The sequence below is a fragment of the Peromyscus maniculatus genome, chromosome 13, assembly GCF_049852395.1.
Source record: "Peromyscus maniculatus bairdii isolate BWxNUB_F1_BW_parent chromosome 13, HU_Pman_BW_mat_3.1, whole genome shotgun sequence".
Classification (NCBI taxonomy): domain Eukaryota; kingdom Metazoa; phylum Chordata; class Mammalia; order Rodentia; family Cricetidae; genus Peromyscus; species Peromyscus maniculatus.
In genome coordinates this window covers 41,728,433-41,754,929 of record NC_134864.1, presented here as the reverse complement: position 1 = coordinate 41,754,929, position 26,497 = coordinate 41,728,433, and the positions used below count along the sequence as shown (strand labels likewise).

The following is a 26,497-nucleotide window of genomic DNA, read 5'->3' as shown; positions in this document are numbered from 1 at the left end:
GAGCTGGGCCGGAGTGTCCCCACCAACCAAGTGACCTTCATACCATTTGGAACTTCAGTTTTTTTCCCCCTTAACCTGTGAAACAGGAAGAATTCAGCTTGCTGAGCAGGCTTGGAGGGGTTACAAAGCAGGAGAATACACCTCAGACTCTCAGCATACACAACAGCATGTGGGTAGGGGGTTCCGAGCTGAAGTTCTAGTTCGTCATGGACAGGAGCTTGGTTTCCCCTCTCAGTGTATTCCGTGAACTAGCTGGCTCTCTGTTCTTTGTCACCCAAAGAGACGTTATTCAAACATCTTCCTAGACCTTCTGATTCTGAGTGGTGCCTGGTTATCCCCAAGTCTTCTTTCCCTCATTGATGAATGTTGGGATTTTGTGTTGTCGCAGGATGCCCACCCTCAAGGCACCACACGTAAAGTTTTTGTCTCCCTATTAGTTTTTGCGATAGACAAGTGTCATTTATAGGGATCTCCTCGGATGTCAAACACTGCTCCCCACATAGCAGTTTGAACACTTCTTTCTCCTTTTCTTTTTCAGGGAGCCTTCTAGCTCCATCTATTTTCTTTAAATTGCTTGGGTTCTAAGAAGGCTAAGATCATTCTTTTCCCTGCCTCTAAAGACTGAGTTTTTCAGTGGAGAAGCCCTGGAGATCTACAAACCTGATTTTATTTCATTTTATTTTTTTCAGTGCTGGGCATTGAACTGAGGGCCTCATGCATACTAGGCAAGAGCCCTACCCTTAAGCCAACACGGACTTTATCACTGAGCTATATCTCCAGCCTCTCTTTTGGATTCTTGTGGTGCTTGGGATGGAGCCCACAGCCTTGGCCACACCAGAAAAGTGCTCTACCTGTGTTCTCAATCTGACTTGAAAGTTTTAAGCTGTATCTTTCATGTGAGACACCAATGTTTTGGGTCCTTATTGTATCCTTTGGAGAAGTCATGAGACTTTCACAGGCATTGTCTCTTTGGTATTCCCCCACAATACCTAGAAGGCTAAGTGAATTCATTCTGTCCACCTTGAAACTGAAGTCAGGAAGGCTGGCTGTAAGGGTGAATCATGAAGACAAGTCAGCTTGGAGACTTGGGGGAAATGCATCCTCCCCTGACCTTCCAAAGGCTCACTGCCAAGCTGTCAAAGACACCTGAGTTCTGGGTACAGTTCATTTCAGAATGTTTCAAAAAACATGTAAGAGTCTCGTTCACACATGCCCAATCAGGGAAGAGCCTGGAGGAGTCCTTTCAGGGAGTTGGGAGATCTTTCTTCCTCCTCTCTGCTAGGCAAGAGAGCTCACCAATTTAAAGGGGACACAACACAGTACTCCGGGTTGTCTGCAGGGATTGAGTTTTAAGATATTCTGAGACCATTCTTCCATGGGTACCATCAGTTTCTACGGAGTGCAGGGCAGGGGGCCATTTGTAACAGGCACAGAGCACTCTTCTGGGAATGAACTGAACTGTCCAGAACATCTTTGTGCTGTTACCTTAGTGTTACCGAATACTTGTTTACACTGTAAAGATGTGTCTGTGCCTGAGGAGCTTTCTGATTGGTTTAATAAAGAGCTGAATGGCCAACAGCCAGGCAGGAGAGAATAGGCGGGACTTCCTGGGAAAGAGAGGAACAGAGAGGGAAGGCACAAAGGAGCTGCCAGGGAGACACTGAAGAGCTTGGATATATGGTACAGAGTAGAGGCAGCTGAGCCACATGGTAGAACATAGATTAGTATAAGCAGGTTAATTTAAGTTATAAGAGCTGGTGGGACTAGCCTAAGCTAATGGCCAAGCTTTTATAATAAGAAGTCTCCAAGTCATTATTTGTGAGCTGGCTGCTGACAAAAAAGCATGCTACATCCTAGAAACCAGAAAAAAAAAAAAACAACTTTTCTTTGATTTTCTTTTCTAGCACCTGGGAATTAAACTTCTGAGATGAGCCAAGAGTGTCATCCCTTCCTTAACCCAAACTTCCTCTCCTAGGACTGCAGCAAAGGAAGAATTTAGAATGGGTAAGATAATAACCATTTGGGATGCCAAAGGCCATTGACATTTTGTGGGTTGGAGCATCTCTTCTTCTTTATCCTTTGAGTCATGGACCACATTCCTGAGTGAGATTTGCAGCCAGGCAGATGGTTGGAGATCTGAAAAGAGTCCTTTGTTCCTTAGATCCATAGCTGGGGTAAATTTCAGATGATGCTGGAAACAGGGAAGATTCACCAGCTCAAGGTTATGTTCATGAGGAAAGCGTCCATCTTTGTGGGTCTAAGTGAGATGGACCTTTGTAAGGTGCCTAGAGCTAGATGCTTTAGGCATAGGAGAGCCAGATATAACTTAGGATGCCTCGCTAAATTTGAGACCTAGACAAACAACAGATTTTAGTATACACCTGTCTCATTCAGTATTTGCGACATACTTACATAAAAATTATTTGTTGTTTTTCTCAAACTTCAAACCAAACTGGGTATCCTATAATTTGTTTGTTGACTCTGGCACATCTTCCTGGAGTCCGGGCATCTTCTGGTTTCCGTGGAGATGAGATGTACACACACTTGAACTTGGGAAGCAAGATACCGAGGCAGATGGGAAGGGTGTGTCAGTTGCTCATCCGTGCCAATGACAGGAAGCCAAGACGGAGTTAGAGGTCATTTTCGTGTTTCTAGTTTTTCTATTTTGAATGATTATATAATTACTGACTTTGTATTTCCAAACCCTCCTCAAGTCCCGGAGGATTGTTGGAGAATTCCAACATCCATCCAAAATTTGACTGATGGCTCTTAATTAAATTCCCCACTAGGCCATTGGAAAAACGAACAAGGCGAAAGTCTTAGAGAAGTGTGTGACTCCCTCGCTGCCCCTCCCCCACTTCTTCTTAGGCTTCCAGACGGCTCTCATCACACCCTTTCTCCTCTTGGAGATAGAATACGAGGAAAGAGCCACAAGAACTTAAGCATCATCAGGGAAAAGTAAGTCGTGCCTTCGGCACTCCAACTCCAGTTCAAGAGGGGACTCCACCAACGCCCCGGGACTGCGGCAAGCAAAGGTTTTGGGCTTTGAAGTCTGGCAGGGCTTGAGTCAGTCCAGGGCAGGAGAGATGGAAGACTTAACAGAGTGGAGCATGGCTCGCTCTGGGTCATGCAGAGAGGAGGGGAAGAAAGACATTTGGCTACTGACCGAGTCCTGGAGAACAGGGAAAGGGACTGGCATTACGTGTCTCTTTGGAGTCTAACAGTTGCTCAGAGCTCTTGGCCTGGCCTGGAATGGTGGCACCCATATCTTTCTGTTCAAGACACATCCTCTGGTGTTTTGATGCCAGTGGCCAGAGGTCTTGACCAGAATTAAGTGGTGTCGGCTGAGGGACAAAGAGGAGGAGGCAGGCTGGCTACGGGTTTCCAATTATAGTGAGCTCTTCCTGTTTGCATGCTAGGACTCCTACTACAGAACCAAATGTTCCTGCACTGCCCAGGCAAGTGTCCTCTCCTCTTTCTTGGCTAACTTGTCTGGGGACTTGTGGATTTCAGCTCTTATTCTAAGAACACACTACTCCAGGCAAAGGCTGAGGGGACCAAAGAGAAGCTGTCCCAGCCCATGGGCGTGGTCAAGCGGGAGGGCTCACCTAGAGAGGCAGGCTTTCTGTTGGCTTCTCCGTGCCTCCCTCTTTTGGCCAACCCAACTCGGTCAGTCCTCTGCTGACCCTTCAAAGCATTCTCTTGTCTGTCACATCTTTAACCCCTCTTCAGATAAGGCTATAACAAAGCCCTATAGGACCCTTGTCTCCGCGTCTTCTTCTCTGATGTGGATGGCACCTCACCCATCCCTTGGTCTCACTTTGGCCATCCTTCCCTTAAGCCTATGCTGATGGAGATTAGATTTAGGGTCAAGAATCTCTTTATAAACCTGGGCATGGCTCACACCTGTAGTTCTGCTTGGGAGGAAGGCTGACGTATGCTGTTTGAGGCCTGTTTGGGCCACATAGTGAGTCTCAGGCCAGCTTGAGCTATAGTATAAAATCTGCATCAACAAAACAAAACAAACAAACAAACAAACAAACAAACAACAACAAAACTCTTTGCAAATATTCTTGGGATTGTCTCTGGTTTTATCCATGTCCTCAAATGTGGGTGTTCGCAAAGACCTTGAGATATAGCCTTTGGAAATAACAAGAGTTTAATTCTCACCTAATACCCATAGTATGTGATAATTGTTAAGATAATGGATGACATTTTATTTTTAGGATTTATTTTTATTTGTGTGTGTGTGTGTGTGTGTGTGTGTGTGTGTGTGTGTGTGTGTGTGTGTGTGTTGTAACATCTGTATGCTTTCCTATCAAGTCTATAAAGGGGCATCAGATCTCCTGAAGTTGGAGTCACAGATGTGAGTCACTTAAACAGAGAAACTGGAAACTGAATTCCAGTCATCTTTAAGAGGAGGAAGTTCTCCTTACCACTGAAAATCTCTCCAGCACTGACAATGGGAACTTTTCAGTGTCTTCTTTGTGCCTATGTACATGAATATGCATTCTCTGCTCAAGGAGAGAAACAGGACTTTTAAAGATTACCATTCAACAGAGAAAGGTCCAGGCCATTTGTTCTCATTTTTTTGAGGGTACTGATACATGGACAATGATTGTGTGTGAAGACGCAAGTTCCACCCTTTCGCTCTGGGAAGGTCTCTGCAGCACACAGATCATGTGCCCAGTGCACTCTGTTAACCCATCCCTTCCTTTGGGAACATGTTGCCCAGAACTAGAAGAGGAAGGAAAGGAGCAGAGACAGGAAGGGAGGGAATGGAGAAGAGAGCAAAAGAAAATTGCACCATCACAAAGAAGTTTGAGCTCCTCCCTGCCTCCTGATTTGCCCTCGTCATTAACTGGTTGGTAGAGCTGGAGGGACGGCTTCTGGTCAGTTGTAAGTTGTTGGGCTCTGGTCCTTTGGACTCTAAACTGGCTCAGCAGAGGAGAAATACACAGTTCCCTGTGGCCCCCCCTCTTCTGTCCTGTTTGAATTCCCTACCCAGGAGGGTCTGAGAGAGGTTTAAAGGCTTATTGTTCTCTTCCCAGAAGCCCTTCCCCAGGGATGGTGTGGAGACTCTGGGAAGCGCTTGCTTGAAGCATGCTTCTCCCCAATGCTGATTCAGGGGAGCTACTCAGAGGCCTTGAGGGAACATGAAAAAGGGACTGAAAAAATGAAGGAAGAGTCAGGGTTCTGCAGGGCCAACTGTAGTCTGGGTGGACCTGCCGAGATATGGAGTCTCAAAGTCTTCCGAGGCAGTGTGCCTCCAAGGCCTGGAGAGAAGAGCTGGGTCTTCACTGAGATCATTGTATTCAGACCCCGATTCTTCGTAAAACTTACAGCTACTTTATTGTTCTAAGTCTCAGTTTACTTACTTATCCAGCAAGTGGGCAGAATAGTGATACCAACTCCTTAAGAGCGCCTCTCAGCACAGCTCCAGTGCAGGATGAGCATACACAGATGACGCTTCTGTTACTGTTGTTCTTCTGGGAAACCATGTGACTGTATTGATGGATGGGGCATATGTGCCTTCTTGACCCACTCAAAGATGAGCTGTAGATAGACTTTGATTCCAGGTCAGTAAGAACTGGAAATGGAAGCACTGTCTTTGGGGAACCAGAGTGGGGTCCCTGAGAAGCTGCCTGAAGGTTGCCATGTATAGATCAGATGATCTATACACTTCTCCTGGACCAGGAACTGCTCCTCTAACTTATTCAGTCAGTCACACCTGCCACCATTATCATCACTCCAGAGTAGTGTCAGATGATAGGACACAAAAGTTGGGGAGAAACAGAGAGGTTCTTCAAGGTCACTTAACTTCCCTCTGGTGTGAGGTCTTCTCTCTGCAGGAGAATGCACCCATAACTATTTTCTTGAGAGCTTACCAGGCACCAGCACACGCTGTAATAGTTGTCAACTTCACAGTAATCCTGCAAGTGAGAAATGTCATGTCACTTTTGTGATCGTACATCAGAGACACACACCTAAGGCTATTTGCCAGTGTGCGGAGGAGGGCTGGAATAAAGAACTTCAGAATTCCGTAGGTTGAGTTCTTCATAATAAGAACAAAGAGACATCCATACAGCTATTTCTATGGGGATTGTTTTGCAGACATCTTAACAATCTTACCATATTTATTTCTTAATTTGTATGTATGTGTGTATATGCATAGGCACCATAGGTACACATGTACCATGGTATTTATACTGAGATTAGAGGCTAGCTTCCTGAAGTTGGTCCTCTCCTACCATGTGGATCCAAGGGGTCAAACCTAAGTTACCAGGCTTGGTGGCAGGTGTCCTTTCCTGCTGAGCCATCTCTCAGGTCCCATTTTGCAGAAATTTTAATATCAGTTAAGAACAATTGTTCTCTTATGGCTGGGAGCATTGTGGTGTAGGAAAGGAAAGGCCAGGCTCCTCTTGATTATCTCCCTTAGATCTAGCTAGCACTCACAAAGTGGCCACATGGGTGAAGTACATCTTGCTTCAGCAGTAACCTTTAGTTTACTGATCAGAGAGCCCTGTAGTTTTTCCTGCCTGACAAAGATGTCCCGGAAAATCCATTTGTGTCTTCCGATAGCCCTTAAGCTCATTAAGATCTGAGACTGTCTTAGCTATCTAACATCTACATTACCTTATATAGAGTAATCACTCAGAAAATGCCTTCTAGATGAAATACAAGCAGCTAACATTTATCATTTATTTGCTCTATGCCTGTGGTGTAGTATATACGATACGCATGTACCTATAGGATCCTCATAACAACATTGCTTGGCAAAGGGAGACATTGAGGCCTGGAGAGCTGTCACTGAGTCATTTGGGGGAGTGAGCAAGCTGAGATTCTTAGAAACGCGTATGGCTCTCTCCTCCTTTATTCTTATGCTTCGAGATCACTCTCATCACATTCTCCTGCCTTGCTGGAGAAGTGGAAGAATGCAAAGCTATGGCGACTCAGGCACAACCAGCCAGAGGCAGAGCTTGGGATGTGGGAACATTTTCTGCCTGGTGACTCTGAGCATCTTCTTCATAAGCTTTTGGAAGCAAGGCCTCTTCCCCACCCCTCTTCTCAGCCTCTCCAGTTTCCAGAGATGTCTTTTTCTGCTCTCTCTCTCTCTCTCTCTCTCTCTCTCTCTCTCTCTCTCTCTCTCACACACACACACACACACACACACACACGCACGCACGTTCCGTGGTTTTACTTATTGTCAAGTCTGTAGACCTGCCACTAACCGCCAAACTCCCCGGCTCCCCTCTGCTTCATGTCTTCATCTGCATTTGGATTGTGAAGTCATTCTTTGCCCCCAGATAGCTCCAGAGTCCAGAGAGTTAGGGCCGTCACTCGGTCTTGCAAGAAGGTGGGTTGTCTCTGAGGCAGTTCATTCAGGTGCTCCTTTTCCTTCATCCCTGCTTTCATATTTTCTTTCTCCATCCAGTCTTTCTCCCAAGCTCCAAGTGTCAGTTAGGAGCCCTTGAGAGTGTATTAGGTTCCTTTTGCAGCTGTAACAAATCACTACAAATTATCTTCTTAGTGTTCTACAAGTCAGAAATGAAAGGAGTCTAAAATTAAGATTTCAGGAGGGATTGTTCATTCTGGAGATTCTGGGAGGAGAATGAAGTCTCACTCTGTAGCCCAGGCTGGCTTTGAACCAGTGGTAATCCTTCCGCTCTAACAGTCTCTCTGCCATGGTAACCAGACTCCAAGACGGCCCTGGTGGAGCTTGTGAAGAACTCTACTGGAGAGTTTCCTCTCCCCTAGCAATTATTTACTGCTTTTTATAATCTGGCAGGGGTGTGTGTGTGGGCTTGTGAGTCTTGTAGGTTATATGAGCTTCCAGAATCTTGTGTTTCTCCATTCTCTCTGCCGGAAGGAATGTTTAATTCAGAGGCAATAGCTGTACCATAGTTAGTGTGAGTGGGAGAGCATGAGAGAGTGGTAGCGTATGTCTTTTGAGACTGGGACATTGCAGTTTTTCTCCTGTTATCTGTTGAATACTCTGTGTGCACACAAGGTGCCATGTCTCACTATGCACCATGGTGGGGATCCACAGGAGGAGCTGAGGTCCCCAACTCTTGGTCATCATCATCGTCTGTTGTGGAATATTATTTTAAGATGTGTTACATTTGTTTATGCTGTGGAATGTTTGTTTAATGAGGACAAGAGGTGCTGCATTATTTTATGTTGCATTTGCTTAACTCTGTGAAGCTGTGTAGCCTTGCCTGCCTAAAACTCCTGATTGGTCTACTGAAGAGCTGAACAGCCAATAGCGAGGCAGGAGAGGGAAATAGGCAGGGCTGGCAGGCAGAGAAAATAAATAGGAGGAGAAATCTGGGAAGAGGGAACAAGGGACAAAAGACAAGGAGAGGATGACTCCAGGGGCCAGCCACCCAGCTGCATAGCAAGCCATGGAGTAAGCAGTAAAGAAAGGTATATAGGATAAAGATAAAAGCCCAGAGGCAAAAGCTAGATGCGATAACTTAAGTTAAGAAAAGCTGGCTAGAAATAAGCCAAGCAAGGGCCAGGCAATCATAAGAAAGAATAAGCCTCTGTGTATTTATTTGGGAGCTTGGTAGTGGGCCCCCAAAAGATCAAAGAACCAGAAGATTAAAAAAAGCCAATTATAATCATTCCCAGAGTCATATGAGCATGCATTGTGTAAGTATACCATGTCAGACCCTCAGATATTGCAGCAGTACCCAGGACCTTCAATGCAACTTTGTGAGAGACCCAGAGTCCAAACTAGCCAGCCAGGGCACTTTCCAATTTCTATTCTTGAGATAATAAATATTTGTCTTTTGGTTTAAGTTGCCAAGTATTGACACAATTTGTTTTGTACCTATAGTTGACTGATACAAAGGCAAAGATCTAGAAATCTAGACAGAGTTTGTGCTGAGCTCTGGCTTTACCTATGGGGTTGCTAACTAAGCTTTGACCTTCTATCACACACAGTCCATTCCTTCCAGTTAACCTCTGTCCCTGGAGCAGAGAATCCAAGCATTCTGTAGGTTTCCATACTCCTGAGCCACAGGGGACAATTCATGTATCATTTTTTGGCTCTGAAATCATTAGTAGCCATAAATGCCTCCCTGGAGCCCAGACTCCTTACTCTGTCATGCCCCCTTTCTTCTTTCCCAGCCTCTCCACTCTCGTTTCTCATGATGCCTGGCAAACCCTTCAAGCCTGCTCCGACCAAGAGGCTCCCTGATAATGCAGTCGCTTTTTGGTTCATGGTCTTCTTTGCTCTCCCCTCATCTGATGCAGATCAGTGAATGGATACAGATGAGGCTTTGCTTGGAACCAGGAGCCAATGATTGATGCTTTTATGTGTGATATCTCGGTTTGCACAACAAGCCTGTTGTATAGACAAGGAAATTAAAGTTACGTGACTTGTTCAAAGTCCCACGGAAAGCAAGTGGTAGACTCTGTCTGCCCTTGGTCCCCCTGCTCAACCTGTCACTTTGAGTTCAGTGTTTTCCCACCACACTGTATTGCATCTGACTTATGTTTCTATGGAATTTTACAGTGCAGAATGCTCCTATTCGTTTATATTTTTTACAGAGCCTCACAACAACAAGACAGAAAGAACATGACCTGTTCATCTCATTTTACAGATGGGAAGCCTGAGATAACAAAGAGGATTTCCCTTTGATTGTCAACTGTCAGAGCTGGGATTCCCAGCCGTGGTCTGTTTCTGGACCCACCATTCTTCCCTGACCTTCTGTTTTGTACATCATCCTAAAGTAAGTATAAATTTTTGTGGGCTGGATACCATGAATGATATGCTGAATGAGTAATTATTTATTGGCAGTACTGGACATGAAACCCAAGGTCTTGGGCATGATAACAAAGAGGTCTGCCACTGAGTCACATCATCAGCCTCATTTTTAAATGAATTCATTACTAAAGGATACTAAAGGGGGCTCAGATATCTAGGAAATTATTCAAGGTGATGAAATGAGATCAAATTTTTTTTTTTACTGAAAATAAACTTATTTTTATACAACATATTCTGATCATAGTCTCCCTCCAATTCCTTCACACCTCCCCTCATTCTGAAAGAACCCAAGTAGCACTGCTGACGCTCCACATTCAATCACCAGTACGGAGAAAAAAGAAAAAAGAAATAAACTTAAAAATATGCAACAAGGTCAGACCCAAGAAGGACACTGATGATGGGAAAGGTCTGCTGATGACTGAATTCAGAGGCTGTGGAATGAGCTGTGATAGGAATCTCCAAGCATGACCCACATTTGCTTGGGACAAAGGAAGTCCTGCTTATTCCTTCAGGGGGCAGGGTGATAGATACGATGGGCCGTGGAGGGCTCAGATAGCCCCACATGATTCAATGCGCTGGGCATGACGATTACCCAGGCCCCTGAAACAGAGGACAGAAGAAGCCGAAGCTGGTGTGACTAGTCTTTGGTTCTTCTTAGTTTGAGCTCTTTGCTGGAGCCCTCCATGTTCAGCATCTTACTGAATGACAAGCCTATTCTGGAAAGAGGTCCTTTGAGGGCTAGTGATACATGCTGAGGCTTTTCAGGTTTGTGAGATGTCTCCCAGGTCAACCTATTCATGCCCTTGTCCTTAACCTAACACCAGAACACTAGAAGGCACGTAACATCCAAGTGCTGGATGAGGGGAATGGGTCTTACGTAAAGGAATAACCTACCTCCTTGCAGGATTTTCCTCTCTCTGCAGGATTCTAACATTTTGCCATCTTTTACTCACTTATACTGCGGTCCCTACTGTCTTGCGTTATTGAAGACTTTTTCCATCTTCCAACCCTGCTTAAGTTAGGTCCGCCAAACTAGCTTAAAGTGTCCCATTTTCTGTGTCCATGGCTGGTCACTCTTAGCCTCTGGTCATCCTGACCTGGTTTCTTCTTCTTTTCTTTTTTTCATTTTTCTTTATTAAGAAATTTTCTACTCACTCCACATACTATCCTGCCTTGCTATTGGTCAGTTCTTTATTAGACCCTCAGGTGTTTTTTAGAGAGGCAAAGTAACACAGCTTCACAGAGTTCAACAAAAGCAGCACCAACAAAAGTAATACAACTTAAAATAATATTCCACAACAGCCAAGTGTCACCTTGAGCAGGATCTTCCTGCTCTGGGCCCCAGGATCCTCCTGAGCACGAGGGGCTTAGATGTCCTCAATTCATCCTCCCCTCAAAAATTGTATCCTGGCTACTTACTATGTGCCAGGCCCTTTAATGTGTAAGAGTGAACAAAATATAGTTCCTGTAGTCAGGGGACACGCTACAAGCAAAGGCAGCCAGAGCCAAACAAAAGGATGAGAAGATAGGTAACATGTAAGGTTAGAGATAGTGGGATGGAGGTAGATAGAGTGGAGTGAGGGAGGGAGGGAGGCTGGGCTTGTCTTAGGTAAGAGATCCTGGGAGATGTCTCTCAAGAGGCAACATCGTAGTAGAGACTTGGATGGCAGGAGGGAGCAGGTCCATGCCTTTGCCCAGAGGAGTGGATTCCTTTTGGAAAAAGAATTGCAGCAGCAAACCAGTGAGAGAAAGCTTTTTAAAAAAATTTTATTTTATTTTATTTTTTTTTGTTATATTTGAGCAAAGCAAGGAGGACAGGTAGGAACATAGTGCAGGGAACTTGTAGGTGGTTCGGTCTATCCAGTCAGGCCCTAGATCGTATCCTGGTGACGGGGGAGACCACAGAAGCATTGAGAACGAAGTAGTAATGTGGTCTGACTTGTGTGTTAAAAGGATAAGTCAGGTCCCGTGTCCTAAGTTATGTGTTAAAAGGATAAGTCGGGTCCCATGTCCTAAGCTAGAGGCTACTTTTAGCCTCAGGGTCAGCCAGTCTAGCTCAGTAGGGGATCGTCCAGACAGTTCTAGAACCAACGCCTGCCGGAGAGGCAGACCGTGTGCCAAGGCAGAAAGACGGGACACGCCGGCTTCTGCTTCCCGTCACTGCCCGGGAACCTCAGCCTGCAACCTTGCACATGCCTCCCGGGCACAGGGTTTAGCTGACACATCAACTCTTGCCCTCAGCCAGAATCCACAGCAGCTGTTAGGTCTGAGTGTGAGATGTTCGCTCCGTGCTTCTGTGTCTGAGGTCTTAACTCCTCTCGGGGGATGAAGTTTCTCTTTAAAAACAAACAAACAAACAAACAAACAAACAAACAAACAAAAACGTTGGGTCAGGTGAGATGGCTCCGCGGGTAAAAACACCTGCCACACAAGCATGAGGACCTGAGTTTGATCCCCGGGACCTATGCCATGATAAATACAAATACCCCCAAAGTTCTCTTGAAACACAGAGAAGGTGGCAGCTGTGCAACCTGAAAAGGTGGGCGGGGCACCAGAAGGTGGGCGGGGCACCAGGAGGTGGGCGGGGCACCAGAGAAGTGTTTCCCAGGAGGAGAAACGGCCTATTCTGAAATAGGCTTCGAAAATGAAGAGATATGCAGGAGGAAGGACCAGAAGCATGAGGGATGGGAGATCTGTGGGATGCTAGAGGAATAAAGGTCAACCATCTGAGTTAAATACCAAAACAGATTACTTCAAGTGGAAAAATTCAAGTATGTTGGTTTGGCCCTATCTTTTTTTTTTTTTTTTTTTTTTTTAAATTAATTGTTGCTAAACAGACAAACACTAATAATTTTCAGGTAATAAATGAGGTTAAATATTTATGTTACATTCGGGTCAAAGGGTAAATAAAACAGGAAAAGGAGGGAAAGGTTGGGGTCAGAGTTAGGGAACTTCCTGCTTAGACGGAATGGTGTCTGGCTACTTGGAGACACTCGATCCTTGGGAGGAAAGAAAGTTTGGGAAACCTGCTTGACAAGACTCCCAGTACTCTCCTGGGTACGCAATCCGAAGGCATCTCTCAAGCGGCCTTTGGCTCATTTTCCTAGAAATGGCTGTGCTCAGAGTGTTGAGGCCGAGAAGGTGAGTGAAGAGAAGAGACTGAATCATCCTGACAAAGCTGGGGTTTCCATCACACCTTCCTCCCCAAGGGTTTAGGCTGCAGCAGGGAAATGACATCCTCAGGTCCTTCCAGTCTCACCCCAGCCTTCCCTCCTGCTGTGTCATGGAGGAAGAAGTGGTCCCAGTCACAGCTTCTGCTATCTGGATGATGCTCCAGGTCTAGGTACTGGGTCTTAGGCACTGACCTTCGGCTCTCTGGTCCCAGTTTCCAATGTCAAGCTTGCACAGGAGGATGTCTGTTTCTTTACTTGATGTCATCCATGCCAGGACTCCACATTTTCTGCACATCTCCAGAAAAGAAAACCCTTAACTGTCTTTGAAACTTTCCCAATGCTTCAGTCTAGAGAAGAGGGAGTTCTCGATCTCTAACACAACCTGCTCCAGCTTAGGTGAGCCCTGTTCTTTCTGGTCCTGTTTTTAGTTGGTACAAAGAGCAAGTAACTTGCCCTCATGCCCCCCACTTCAGGGAGTGCCTGGGATTTTCCCTTAACTGTTCAAATCTTGTGGGGGTGCATATGCTTCTGTGTGTGTGTGTGTGTGTGTGTGTGTGTGTGTGTGTGTTTCTAGGATTTAACCCAGGGCCTGGTCCATGCTAACCACTGAGTCATGGACAGTTTTTTAAAATTTAATGTATTTATTCTTTGAGAATCTTATACTATATATATATATGTACATATATATATATATATTCTTATCATATTCCTTCCCCTTTCTCAAGTCCTCTCGGACTCCCTCCCCATCCACCCAACTTCATGTTCTTTCTTCCCCTTCCAAAAACAAACCTCCCTCAAATGAAACAAAACAAAACAAAACTAAACTGAAGAGACACAAAAAACTCAAACCACAACAAAATAAACTACATACACATTAACAGAACAGAACAAAACATGGAGTCAGTTTTGCAGTCAACTACTTCTGAGCATGAGGCCTGACCTGGAATATGGTTGATTTGCTTGGTGTCACTCTACTGGGGAAATGGATTTTCTCTCTCCCAGCAGCTCTCAGTAACAGATTGCTTCTTGCTTGGGATAGGACTTGATTCTCATGGTTCCTTCTCCCTGCTAGGCTTTTGTCTGGCTTGAATTTGTGTAGGTCTTGTGCATACTGTCACAATCTCTCCTAGCACATATACGTATCAACCCTGGTGTGTCTCAAAGATGCTGTTTCCTGGAGTTTCCCACCTCTGGCTCTTACAATCTTTCTGCCCCCTAATCTGCATCGATCCCTAAGCTTGGAGGGGAAGACTTGATGTAAGTATCCCATTTAGGGATGACGGCAGGTCCTATGCATTCTGGGCAACTTTTAAAACTGAATTATTTAGTCTTGCCAATCAGAAAGTTGGGCTTTCTTGAACCTGATGGAGGGGCCATTCCTGCATGCTAGTTGTTAGAAGAGGTGCAGGTGAGTCTGACTCAAGAGTTCTTTGTTGAGGACTCACTTAATTCAGAGACCCATCCTAGGCAACATAGAATGCATAAATCAGTTATGGCATGGTCCCCGTCATGCAGGGGCTTTTGGAAGATGGCAAAGTATACAAGCCCCAAAGCAAAATTTCTACTTAACAACCAGGAGCAAATCCTTGATAATCCCTAATATTGCTGGGAGAGTATAATAATGATATTAATAGCAATGAAAGCTGGCTTTTGTTAAGTGTTTGCTATGTGCAAGGGATCTTTTCACAGGCTTTCTATTCATCAACTTGCTTCTTCCTTACTAGGGAAGCTACCATTTTATTCCACTAAGGAGAAAACCGAGTTATAAAGACATTGAAAACTTGCCTGCGATCATACAGGAAGTAAAGCAGAAGAATTTAGAATGTGAATTCAGACCACTTAATATCAGAATATAAAATGATTGTCTTTTAAATTTTAATTTAATTAAAAAAATTTAAATTGACATATTTTACTTTTTATGTTTGCGAGTGTTTTCTCTGCACCCATGTGTGTACCACATGCATACACACACTACTTGAAGAAGTCAGAAGAGGGCATTGGATCCCTGGAGTGGCAGTTATGGATGGTTGTGAATCACCATGTGCTGGGAAACAAACTTAGGTCTTCTGCTCTTACTCCTGATCCATCTCTCTAGTACCACGATTAAGTCTTAAACACAGTAAAAGCAATTTTTATCATTACGTTATCAAGATATGGGGCAGATTCCAACATTTGTAACTATCCAATGGCATCTCAAAGGAGGTGGGAGACCTTTATGCAACAAACTCTTTGCAACTAGAAAGGAGGGCTAGGTACCTTCTTCAATTTAAATGGGGCTAAAGAGTGAATCATTTATGCTGTGGAGAGAGCTGGAAGTGGGAAGATGAGTCTTTGCATTGCTATGGGCCTTCCATGAGCCCACCCATCCCAAGACATGTGGACAGTTTGTTATACAAAGGAGAAGACTCTACAAGGCACATGAATGACTCAATCCAGCTTAGGATAGAGCATGGCCAAATGCTTAAAAAAAAAAAAAAGAAAAAGAAAAAAGAAAAGGATGTTGAGTCCAGGTGTGCTGGAATTACATGCCTGTAAGACTAGGACTTGAGGCCAGCCACGTCCACATAGTGAGTCCCAGGGTAGCCTGGTCTACAGACTGAGACCATTTATTTGCTTAAGTTGCTACTAAGAAGGCTGAGGAGAGGATGTCTGTAGGTGCTGGCATTGATGGGCAGGACAGATCCATAGAGAAGGTGGAGTGTAGAATATGAGGAGAAGGTGCCAAAGTCACACCTTCCTGCCTTATAGATGCGGAATCAATTTTCCAAGTCATTGAGTTGAGAACTGGCCTTAGCCTGTGCCATTTAATTAGTTAGGATGTGCTCAGTTTTAGCTCATAAAGCATTTTCCTGAAATTTGTTTAAACAAGCATGATGGATCTTATAGCTTATTCGAATGGAGAAGTCCAACTGAGCCAGGGATGGCAGCTCATATCTGCAATCCTAGTATGTGGGGGACTGCGACAGGATTGCTAAGAGTTTTGAGGGGAGCCTGAGCAAGAGTGACACGGGATCTCAAAACAAACTATGAACCAATGAGAGTCCACAAGAGTACCATGGTGGGCTTCTCCTGGCCCCAGCCCCTACGAGGCCTGAGCTTCAGTTAAGTTTCAGTTTCTTTTAAGTTCTCAGTTTCTGTGTCGGTTTTGGTTTCTGATAAGGCAGATGGGGAGATATTGCATACCAGGCATGATTCAGCACTTGCAGCCCCAGCCAATCAGAAACAAATTAATGTGGCTGCTGCTCACGTGGCCAATCATGTTTAGGATGACCTAATCCCATCTGTAAAAGGAGCCTGGGCCCTTCTCTGGGGGTCATCACCATTTTGTTGTGTGGCTGACCTCTGCATGTAGGAATTCTTCTCTTGAGAAATAAACGCTCTTGCTTTTGCATATGTGAGTGGTGGTCTTTGTGAGGTGATCTGTAGACCCTAACACAAGCAAACAAAAAACCCAACAACAACCAACCAAACAAACCCATGGAAGTCCAACTGCTTGTTTGTCTTTAGGAGAGGCTTCATGGGGACTCCAGCTCACTGGTTCTTGGAGCTCTGCTCTTCTCTGGGCATTGGGTTTGGGACACAGTTGGCTTTTCTTACAGAGGCAAGATGGCTTATATAAACAACCATAGTTACATGCCTCTTTGTTCTTATCTACCCTCAAGACAAACCATCATTTTCTACAAGATGGGCTATTTAATTTTGGAGGGGCTTCTTATTTTAAGAACATGAAGGGTTTCAATAAGTTAAAACCAAAATATTATATTATATGGCCCTACTAACTTCAGAGCTATGTGTGATGGTACCAGTCACAGTCTGTGAAGTTGGCCCTTGACATAGACTTCATTCTCATTGGTGTGACTTGATCCCATTACTACATTTTCCAGGGGAATGTCTTGGGGTGACTGGGTTAAATTAGGGTTTTTCTTGGTTCTTGGAAAAATTCTTATGGTAAACTGATGGGAGTGTCTGATTGGTTTTGATCATTTGGAGTCAGTCCTTGGAGTTGTAGGTAGGCCACACTCTACCCAGTCTACAAGTGGTCCATGGTAAAGATAGTGAGGCAAGCTTTTCATCCTTTTGGGATGAATGGATCAGAGAGTAAGTATCTCCCTGTCAGTGGTGGTTTGAATGAAAACAGTCTCCCAAGGCTCAGGTATTTGAACACACGGCCCTCAGTTGGTGATGCTGTTTGGGAAGGTACTTTTAGGATGTGGAAACATGCTGGAGGAAGTATGTCACTGGGGGTGGGCTTTTCGTCTTTATAGCCTCACCCCACTTCCTGTGTACCGTCTCCGTTTCCTGTGTTAAAATTGTGATGGCCCAGCTTCCTGCTCTGACGGCCTTCCACCATGCCTTTCTTGCCTTTATGGAGACTGTATTAGTCAGGGTTCTCTAGAGGAACAAAACTGATAGAACGGATCTCTGTCTCTAAAAAGAGAATTTATTTGAGCAACTTATGGGCTGGGGTCCAGCTACTCCCAACAATAGCTGTCTCCTATTGGAAAGTCCAGCAGTCCAGTGGTTGTTCAGTACACAAAGCTGGATGTCTCAGCTGTTCTTCAGTGTATGTCAAAGTCCTGGAGAAGTAGGCTCTAGTGTCAGTGAGTTGAGATTGAGGGCAAGCAGGCAAAGGCAAAAGCTTTTTTTTTCCTTACCATATATATATTTATAATAAATGTGTATATATATAGATATATAGATATATATATCCTTTACCAGAAGGTGTGGCCTAGATTTAGGATGGGTCTTCTCACCTCAAATGATCTAATTAACTAAAAAATCATCCCTCACAGACGTGTCCAGTGACTTGTATTTTTGGTTCATTCAGATGTAGTCAAGCTGACAACCCAGAATAACCATCACAGATGTTCCTCTGGAACCATGAGCCGAAATAAACACTTCTTCCTCAAAGTTGCTTTGATCATGGTATTTTATCACAGTAACAAAAAGGAACTAATATATTGCTGGGGGAGGGTTCAAGGGGGCTTCTATCATTGCAGTTTCCTCCCCCTCCCCCCCACTTCCCCCACTCCCCCTCCCCACCCCCGTTGATCCAGGACAACCATGCTTCCTTCTGCTGAGCAGTGTAGAGCAAAGTTCAGCCAGTGTGCTATCATGGAAAGAGCTTGAGTTTGCATTAAAAAGACTGGAATCCACCCCTCCACCTTGCTCCCCCTAGCTGTATCATTTCTGAACACACGTCATGATTTCTCCAGGACCGATTTCTTTTCTTTGAAGAAAAAAAAAAAACACTCTTTTAGTCCCCATTCCATAGAGTTGATATGACAGTCATCTAGGATTGTGTGTGTGGAAATGTTTGTCGGTGTGGTTGCGATAGTAAAGGATTGCTGGTGGTTATTTTCACTCGTGGGGACCCGCGTGTTTGTGGGCTTTGACATTTTGAGGGCTTATTTGCCAATCTTGAGATTTCAAGTGAGCAACCAGAGCCCAGGAAACGAAAGGAGAGGTAAACGAGAGAGGGGAGTTTGGGAAAGCCGTGAAAAGACTCTCAAGCTCTGAAAATCAGGAGCTCTGTGATTGGCATTACACATGGAGAACAGAACTTCTGGTCCAAACAGTAGTTTGGAAGGAAAAATCACTACAGGTCTTTTCTGACATGACAGGTCTCACCCCACTGGGTCTCTGCCCTTATCATACCCTTCTCTTCTCCGCATCACCCAAATGTCCCTAAGCTCCTCATGTTCTCCTCTATCACTTCTGTGATACCTTGGCTTCTATGTCCTGGAAAGAATTTCCATCACTAGTCACTAATAATCAAGGAGGAAGACAATGGAACTAAGTCTCAGCACGTCCCCAGAACTCAGACTTTCCTCCTACCCAAGACCTAAGCATCCATCATTGCTGACAGCTGCTTGCAAGGGGGAGGTCTTTTCCAAGTCGGCAAATCCCAGGTGCTCCAACAGGAGGGCAGCTTGCCTACAGCACATTCACACATCTAGATGCTTATCTCGACACGTGCACCTGCAGCCCTGAACACATCTGTACATAAATTAGACATGCCCATTACTCCCAAAGCTGGTTAGTCCAACAGCGTATCCCATCATGCCTCAGCCTCTTTGCTCACTACTACCACACTAAAAATGAAAGCATGCTTTCCCACCATCTCACAGAAGGATGTCCTAATGGACAATTTCAAAGACTTGGTTCTTCTGGAATGGTGTCTCTTAAACATCTAGAAAGAGGGATTAATTATGTTACTTACTGTGTTCTCCTAATTCCAGTTGGTGTTTATTAAAATAATGCCTGGGGTGGATTTATAAATGAGTCTTCATAAGGGTCACCAAAAGAGACTTGATAGCCTCTTTGGTCCACCTGTTCTAGCATTTGCATTCCGGCAATTTGGTAAAGCCTTATCGTCAGAACAACACTCTGTTTGCTAATGACATTATTATAGTTTCATGTGGCAGAATTACCCAGGAGTGTGATTATGGTCTTACCAAGGATGACCTGTTCTTTTCTAAGCAAGAGGCAGAGCTGAGTTCCACGCTATGCCAGCTGGGTGTTCTTTGCCAGAATTTCGTGGAGAGGAATCATCAAGATGAGAGGTTCCCAAGCTCAGTGATTTTTCTCTTGCTCCCAGATAACCAGACCTGCTCCGGATCTAGCTTTTCTAACCCCCAGAGTTTTTTTTCCCAGTCCTACAAACTACCTATGTCAGCCCAGAAAGCAATCTCTGTTTCCCAAATAGATTCTGCTTATGTTTGTGTGGTTTCTCAAGTCTTCGATGTCATTTAAAAAAAAAACTCCTAATTGAAGAAATTTATATAAACTTGTGGTCCTTAAATTGTCCCCAGGCAAGAATACTCCCACCATAGCCTCAACCAATCACAAATATATTAGATTTAGGTTTTTTTTTTTTAAATATGATTTTAAGTGTATGATCATTTCTCCACTGGCAAACCAGCAAATCCAACAGGAGTGGGCTTCTTCACCAGGGTGACAATAGACACATGTGTCTCACAGCCAGAACTCACAGAGTTCTTCAACAGGTAACTAATAAGCATGTGTTAGTGACCAATCACATGCTGAGTCCTAGAGACCTAACAGTAAGTACACACACACACACACACACACACACACACCTTTACCTCAACCAGGGGTCTGGACTCTCGGGTCTAGTTACTGGACTAGACTGGACTAGACTCTAGTGCGAGGCACAGTAAACCAAGCATTTCATTGCCACAAGGCGCTAGTGTTGTGTTGCGGGAGGTCCAGGAGGATGTCTGAGCTGGTCAACAGTCCAGGAAGATTCTTCCAGGAGATAATGTCCAGGAATAACTACACGGTCAACAGAATTAAGCAGGTAAACATTGCTGTGTTTCTTCTGGCTCTCACCACACTGTTTACTGGTTAATTATCTGCAATACGCTCACTTCCTGATGAATGCGCAACAGCACCAGGAAGCAGGTTTCCTTTTCCGCTCACGGATGGACTCAGCTAGAGACCAGCACATTGTCTGTGTTAGAGGGAGTCTAAACAACCATGTTAACGGCTACACTGCATTTTAGCTGACCCTATTTTCGACATTCAGTTGACCATGGTTTCCCTTTGCACAGCAACCACAGAACATTCCTTTGTCATCCCTCTGCTGAGAGTATCAACTACTTGAGTTCTTCTGCCACGCTTGCCTGGTCTGTCACCCATGAGGTCAGCCTCCTGGTGCTCCTGGAGCTCTGGGTGAAGTCCTCATGACTTGTGGGGTCCCTGGCTGTCTTGCTTCAGGCCCCTTGCCGAGAACTTAGCTGGGTGTAGGGGGGACAGAGAAGAAAAAAAGTTGTCTGGTTTTATTAGGGATGAATTTTCTATGGAGGGATAATTTTTTTGTTCTGCCTCCTGTCTTCCATCATCCCTTCTAAACTCCCTGATCTCAGGAGTGGGCACTAGTTGTCTTGGAGGGCTGGAGGAAGCAAAGGAGGGTCTAAGGAAACAATGGCTGCCATTCCTGCCCACAATACTCACATTATTGTGCACCTATTAGGCACACTGAAGGTTCACTGAGTATATTCTAAAAATCACCCCCCCCTTACTCTCCAAAGAGCCTTAGGAGGTAGATAGTGTTATTATGCCCATTATATAGATGAGGAAAATTAGCTTCGAAAGGTTCATTTTTAGATCCTAGTAATTTTAATTCTAGTAAAGCTGTGAATCAGGGTAGATAGGGACCTGAAGACAGCTACTCTCAGCAAGAGCATCTCCACGGCTCCAGCCTGCTTATTTTGCATGTACTGTATCAGCACAGGACTCAGGTTCTTGATATGAGCATCCTGGGGCCCTATTCATCCTATCCATGCAGAGAGTTATCATTTCCTGGAGGTGGATGATCTTGCATATGTAAATATTTTTCCTCCTTCTCCTCTTCTTTTCCCTTCTTCTTCCTCTTTTTCTTTTTCTTTTTCATTTTCATTCTCTCTCTCTCTCTCTCTCTCTCTCTCTCTCTCTCTCTCTCTCTCTCTCTCTCTCTCTGAGACAGGGGTTTACTGTATAGCTCAGGTTCACCCAGAACTTTCTATACAGATCAGGTTGGCCTCAAACTCTAGATCCTTTAGCTTCCACCCCCGAGTGCTGGGATTATTGGCACGAGTCCAGTATAAACCTGTGTTTTCACCTGTTTTTTTCCTCTTAGGCATCCGTATCCCATACAGCGCTGTCATTCTATCTCTCTCACTTATGGTCTGTGCAGTGTTTTCCCAAACCCTGGGAAAAAAATCTTTCCAAATCTCACTGGGAAAGGACCTGGCCAAGTTTTCTTCAAATGTCCACCTGCTGTGCCAAGCCCTTTACAGACCTAGAGCCATGTGGGGGTGGGGGTGCTTTCTGCAGCCCTGACTTACGCACTCTCTCTGGGTACCTTGTCCTCGGCCCTGACAGCTGTTGGGTAGGTGCTTCCCTGCCCCCCACGGATGGGCATGCTCCCAAGTGAATTCAGATCTATGGTCTTGCTCTGTGTAGGTGGACCCTGTGGGCAGAGGTCTAGCTCTGAAGTGCAAAGACATGCATTGTTCATAGTTCCAGCTCTGTTCCTTGCTAGGGCGATTTCTAACATGGAAAACCTTCTCTTTACCCAGCCAGTGTGATCATGGGATCACGGTGGTGGTCTTAGTTAGGTTCACTTTCAGTGAGAGCTCATTTAGTTTAACTTTCTCATTTCCTAGATGAGGAAACAGAAGCCTAAGAAAGGCTAGATGTTTAATGAAGCTCACAGTGTTAGCATGTGCTGTATTATTTGAGGATAATACTGCTTTTAGAAAAAGTTGAGAATTCCAAAAGAACCCCGCAGAAGGGGTTTTGAGTTATTGAGTTGTGAGGATATAGCCCCAGTGGCCGTGAAAGAGGGATGAGCTTTATGCCTTGGTTATCAACCAGGTTCTAGGACAATTCAGTGCATGAATGACATTTTCACTTGCTTAGTATCTTACCCAGGATCGCTACAAGAATGGAATCTTCAGGGTCAGAAGATGTAGCTAAGTAGTAGAATACTTGCTTAGCATTCATGAGTTCAACTGGTAGCAACGCACGCACGCACGCACGCACGGACTGGGAATTTTTTGGGAAGTAGTAAGACTTCCTAGTCTTGCATATGCTCAGAAGGAGGCTAGAGGTTAGGGTGTCACCTGGTGACATTGTGGTATGATTTGTATGTGGCTGCAGATGGAGAGAGTGATCGCTTAAACTCCAACCACCCCCTCAAATTCTTTTTTTTTAAAATAATTTATTTATTTTTATTTTATGTGCATTGGTGCTTTGCCCGCATGTATGTCTGTGTGAGGATGCCAGAATCCCTGCAACTGGAGTTACAGACAGTTGTGAGCTGCCATGTAGGTGCTGGGAATTGAACCTCGGTCCTCCGGAAGAGCATCCAGTGCTCTTAACCTCTGAGCCATCCCTCCAGCTGTATTCCCCTCCAACCCCTGCCCCTCGAATTCTTAAGACCACTGTAAGTTGAGACTCAATCCTGGGCTCAGAGATGTTTCTTTCACGTTTGTTTTTAATGGGGGTGGGGGAAGGATGAACTGCCTCTGCCCAGACCGCTAGAGGCATCCACCATCACTGGGCTTTCCAGCCTGCAGAAGTCTGTCATGCTGGGGACTGTCTCCAGGGAGGCAAATGCAGTCTTTCTGGAGCCCTGTGGTTTGGTTTCCTTAGACTTAGGCTGTCCTTTCAAACTTCCTCCTTGGGGCAGTATTAATTCTTTCCTTCACTGTAAGTCATCGGTGACCATGAACGTGATGTTCATGAATCAATTAAACACTTACTGAACACACACCATAGACACACACGCCAACATGGTGGTACTGACACAGACCAGGAAGGGACTCCATTTTTTAAGCTCTGGATGTTTACACACTACTACAGACTTTTCACTGGCTCACCTGGCTCTATCTTCTCTCACCTAAAGACAGGATACCATTACAGCCTTGGTTCCCAGACAGTCTGGTTGTATCTGGGCGTCTCCACCGCTCTCAGGTTCTGTCTTCCCAGAGAGTGGCTCTGGGAACTGTGTTTTGTCAGGGTCCTACCAACTTAAAGGGAAGTCCATGGGACGAGGCTAAGCCAACAGTCACCAGAGGTGGCCATCAGTCCAAGCAGGGTATCTCAGAAATCAGCATGACTTCCACCCTAAACCTTTATTTGCCATTTTCACTTTGATTTTTCTCTAAGGCTACCCTAGAGTTTCCAGAGACTCGACTCACTGCCTGTCATGTGGTCTTGCAGCAGATTGAACACAGAGGCAGCAGAAATGAGAACCCAGCTGTCTTCCATCAGGCTGAAATAAAAGCAATTTGGAAAAATGTGGAACAATGTCACACTTCTCACTAAATTCTTTAAGAAAGTAGTTGTTTTTTGTAACAAGTCAACATCACATGTTAATTTGTAACATTAGACTTCCTTTGAAATGAACTGATAAATACTAAAACCTTTCTCAGTATTAATTTCCAATATAATATAAATATATAGTTATAATCCACCTAAATAAAAATAAAAGTTGTCTGGACTCTTCACTAAGTTTTAGATGTCAGTGTCTGTGTGTGTGTGTGTGTGTGTGTGTGTGCGCGCCAATGAGCATGTGCATGTTACTAGAGACAAAATTTAGAGGTTCATACATTGTAAGCCACTGCTCTACCTCTATGCTATATTCTTAGCTAGATGTTTACTTTTTGAGATAGGGTCTCACTGAGTTAGGTTGACTGTCATTGAAATCACTGCATAGCCCAGGCTGCCCTTGAATTCATAATCTTCCTGCCTCAGCCTCCATGGCAGCTGGGAGCAAAGACTTGTATTACCAGACATGGCTAATTTCTAGAACTTTAAAAGAAAAGTTTAAAAACCACAGCCTGCTCTGGTGACAGCTGCTGGCCATGCAAGTGACTCAAATTAGACCAGTCAGATTAGATTATGGAAGAATTTACGTTCCCTGTCAGAGCAGAACTTTCTCTGTTTCCTCCTAGTGGATGTGAAAGGTTTGGGTCAGCACTGCCAATGGTAGCCTGCTGCTGCCTCGAGTGTCAACATGGACACAGTGGATAACAGGGCGGTGTTAAATGGTTTCAATGTGAAATGTCCCTTGTAGCCTTATGGGTTTAGACACTTGGCTTCCAGCTGGTGACAGTGTTTTGATTCGGGACTCTGGGGCCTAGCTGGCATTTGTAGGCCAGTCGGACAAACCTAGAGGGTAGTAGACTGGCCTCAATTTTCTCCAGAGTTTTTTGTTTCCAGGTGGGCTGATATGCAAGAAGCTAAGCTTTGCCCTCCCCCCTCCGCCCCTCCCACCCCGCAGTACCGTGAACTCTACCATACCTTTTCCACCATAATAGACTGGACCCTCTCAAACAGCCAGCCTAACTAAGTCCTTCCTCACTGAAGCTGTTTCTGTCAAGTCTTCTGTCACAGCGGCGAGAGTCACAATTCACACTAGCAGAGAGAGAAAATGATCCTGGGGGTCCTGAGATATCACCAGGCTGCATGTTCCACTGTCTAGAGCTGTCTTCTAGCAACAGGAGCAAGCTGCTCTCTCATCCCGCTGGAGCTGGGTTCTCCGCCACCTTCCTTAGGATCTCCCAAGCTGATGTGACACTTGGAAATTGAGGAGTTGGCATGGCTGCATCAGTCCCAGATTTTGGAGGACATTTTCCTGTTGTGCATAACCTTATGAGCCACCGTAGGAGAGGAGCCCTGGAGGCTTCTCCAAGGCCAGGGACTCCCAGAGAATGAAGACAGGGGGAGGAGGTAGCAAGTGTGTACCATGGAGGCCTTACTATGCACAGATATAAGATGGATCATACATATGGACTGGGAGACAGACTAGGAAATGTGGGTGCCATAGGGCTGTAGGTCTTGTCTAGTCTTCTGACTGTTGGGCTCCATCAGTGACAGCCACTCTACGTTCCCCAGCACCCCCACTTCCCCTTCTAGAACTGTCTCCTTTGTATAACAAACTGTCCACATGTCTTGGGATGGGTGGGCTCATGGAAGGTTTACTCCCTGTTTGGCAAGTGGGGGACTCAATTTCACAGCCCCGGGGCTGAGAAGCTGTCACACTTGAGGTTCATTTGGCCAACTTGAGAAGCAAGAGGAAGCATCACGGGGCAGGTCCTTTACTGTGCCCCTCAGGAAATGTTCCTGTAGTAGTTTGAATGTAATTGGCCCCCATAAGCTCGTAGGGAGTGGCACTATTAGGAGGTGTGGCTTGATTGGAGTAGGTATAGCCTTGTTGGAGGAAGTGTGTCACTACGGGGATGGGCGTTGAGGTCTCATTTATGCTCAAGCCACACTCAGTGTCTCAGTTCACTTCTTGTTGCCTGTGAGTCAAGATGTAAGAACTCTCAGCTACTTCTCCAGCACCATGTCTGCCTGCACACCACCATGTCCCACCATGATGATAATGGACTGAACCTCTGAACTGTAAGCCATCCCAATGAAATGTTTTCCTTTATGAGAGTTGCCATGGTCATGATGTCTCTTCACAGCAACAGAAACCCTAACTAAGACAGTCCCCAATACTTTTTCTTCCTGATGACAATTGTGTTGGTTTCTGACTTGTGTTGGTTTCAGAACTATCAAAGGCTCTTGTAGGTAAATTGAGGTAGGAGGAGGGGGATGTAAACACAGTATAGAATGACCTTGATGTCTGTTAAAACTAGTCTTCTAACCTATTGAAACAGTTTCCTTTTCTGCTGGAAGTGCCTTTGGTGTCAAAAGACTGCCACCAAGGCCTGTGGCAATAGGAATCTGAGCCATGGATGAGCTGTGAGTATCCACACTTACAGGTGCTTCCTGGCTTGGAAATCACAAGAAGCTCAAAAAAAAAAAATGTTTACTTGGCTTTCATGTTCATCTTTATCGGCAGTAAGTCTCACGAGGACACATAAAATGAATCCAGGAACCTTAAAGAACATTCTGGACTTCTCTTTAGCAAATAGCAAGAAAGACACAAAAGTGTCTTTTGCTAGGAGACCAAAGTTGAAGAGAATCCACTTGAACTTTTTAGAACAAGAATGTCCCAGAAGACACAAAACACATTAGGCTGGGG

General features: G+C 44.9%; 1 long non-coding RNA gene across 1 annotated transcript; it reads left to right on the top strand.

Moving 5' to 3' along the window:
* Positions 1 to 1,902: 1,902 nt before the first annotated feature.
* LOC121822064 (uncharacterized) lies at positions 1,903 to 23,951 on the top strand. Its single transcript, XR_006063028.2, has 3 exons — positions 1,903 to 2,004; positions 9,612 to 9,740; positions 23,629 to 23,951. It is a non-coding gene; the product is annotated as an uncharacterized LOC121822064 (long non-coding RNA).
* The last annotated feature ends 2,546 nt before the right edge of the window (positions 23,952 to 26,497 follow it).